Raw genomic sequence first — 1,932 nt, 5'->3', positions numbered from 1 at the left:
GGAATAGAGGCAAGGGCGGGGGGGTTGTTGAAGGGCCCCCTTTCGGCCCCCTCCTGCAGGGACGCGGCGGTGTGCGAGGGGGGGGGGGCTGAGAGGGGGCGGTCCCGCCGCGCCCGTGCCCCCGCCGTGCCCAGTCCCGTCGCTACCCCCGGCGCGGCCGGTTGCTCTCTGCTTTCCCAGCAGCTCCAGCACACCACCACAGCACAGTGCCGGCCCGTCAGCACCACTCAGCCGAGTCAGTACGTGTCAGTCGCTGTCAGTCAATCAGTCGGTCGGCCGGCCGGGGGCTGCCATGCTCCGTCAGTCCTGAGCGCGCACCGACACCGTCAAGGTACGCTGCCAGGCCCCTAGAGGCCCCCCAAAGATATCTGTCTCGTTTGTTTCGCGTTATTTATTTTGGGGTCGGATCGGTTTGGTCGGTGTTTGCATAATGCCTTTTTTTCCATTTACATTTTTTTTATTGTGGATGGGGTTCAGATTTGTAGGCATTACTTTGACAATGTGATTTTCGCGATAGAGGGGAACCGGAGGGAACTGTGAATGACTGCGCCGTCGCGAGCGGACGAAAAGAAACCAGCATAAAGCTTTCAGCCCCCTATAGCAGCGCGCACTTCGCGCGCGCTCCCCGCTGCACATCGCCAGGTTTATTCCGACCTATAAACGTGTATACGGAGGGAAGGTATAAAATGCTGCGAGGGGCGCCTGGCGCGCTCCTGACTCACCTCTCACTCGGGGAAGGGTCCTCCGGGCCTTCTGAACCTGGACGGTGCAGCTCGCGCACTTCGGTCGGAGGCCTCACCTCACGCGTCCCACGTCCTGTCCCTCTGCTGCTGCCACGTTCCTTTCGTCCGCACGGCCCCCATAGGTCCGCGGTGCACTACTTCCGGTTGCCGCAGCGCGCGCGCGTGTTCCCCGCGGGGCAAAGCGTCGCTGTCGGTGTTGCCCGCACTGTTGAGACGTGACCGCGCCGGACCGCAACCGGGGTGCCCGCCACGCCACACCACGCCACGCCACGCCACGCCACGCTACGCCACGCCGCGTCACGGCCAAGCAAAACAGCGTTAACATCCATGTTAATGGCGCCGGCCCCGCATAAAGGGCGGCGGGGTGCGGCGTTGTTGGGGCGCCCACCAGGGGCGCCGGGCGCCCGCGCTGGGACACCTTTGTCTGTTTATTGCACAACTAAGTTGGCATTATTCGGACCACTGGTGTGCTTGTCATTTGTACACCTCGGCGGCAACACTGTTTCGTTTCGTTTCTAACGAAACGTGTCAACGAGTGAGCGACAAACTATAGTTTTTGATAGTACTCATAAAGACTCTGTCTCTACCAGAAGGACGAAAACTTCTTGCACTGGTCGAGGGGACTGTCTGTTTCGAGGCTGGGGCCGCAGTTTTTAATTGTTGATTTTAATTTTCAATTGTAAGGGCTGAACTGAAACATTTTTCAGTTGTAGTAATTGTAAGAGCCAAACGCCTTTTTCTGAGTTACAACTAGAACGTTTTAGTTCGCCAATGTGACTATCCGACAATGAATAACAATAATTCGCCACGTAGAGCCTACACATTGTAGAGTATCCCTTCGCCCCCTCTAACCTGTCGTTGATACGTGAAATACAAGGGAGGGAAGTGACGACGTAGCCGTCGACCTGCTGAGAGAGAGAAAAATAGTGACAGAGAGATATGAGGGAAGGGAGGAACTGCCGCACTCCTTTTGTTTACTTAAAGAGAGGGGTTACGGAACAAGGAGATGGAGGCGCTGTGGTGCGATCTCATACCTGAGACGCTGTTTACAGTGTCCTTCCAATAGAGGCTCTGCAGACATGTCTGCCTTTAAATCGGTCGAAAGGTGGGCTGGCGGCAGAGCGCGGCCAGCGGCCCGCGGGCGGCAAGCGCCCGGGAGTTAGGCTACTAGCTGGCTGGCGCGCTGGGC

General features: G+C 58.0%; 1 protein-coding gene across 2 annotated transcripts in view; it reads left to right on the top strand.

Annotated features, from left to right (window-relative positions):
- LOC113207529 (potassium channel subfamily K member 6-like) overlaps positions 1–1,932 on the top strand; it is a 51,341-nt gene that overhangs the window by 13,508 nt on the left and 35,901 nt on the right. The window contains exon 1 of one of the 2 annotated variants that reach the window (XM_026424140.2): positions 135–331. The exons of the other annotated variant lie outside the window; for it this stretch is intronic. The gene's annotated coding sequence lies outside the window, so the exon portion shown is untranslated. Of the gene's footprint in view, positions 1–134; positions 332–1,932 lie in introns of those variants that run through there. 2 annotated transcript variants of the gene reach the window in all.

This window comes from Frankliniella occidentalis, unplaced genomic scaffold (assembly GCF_000697945.3).
Source record: "Frankliniella occidentalis isolate FOCC.00 unplaced genomic scaffold, Focc_3.1 Scaffold18, whole genome shotgun sequence".
In the NCBI taxonomy this organism is placed as follows: domain Eukaryota; kingdom Metazoa; phylum Arthropoda; class Insecta; order Thysanoptera; family Thripidae; genus Frankliniella; species Frankliniella occidentalis.
This window is presented reverse-complemented; position numbering and strand designations above follow the sequence as displayed.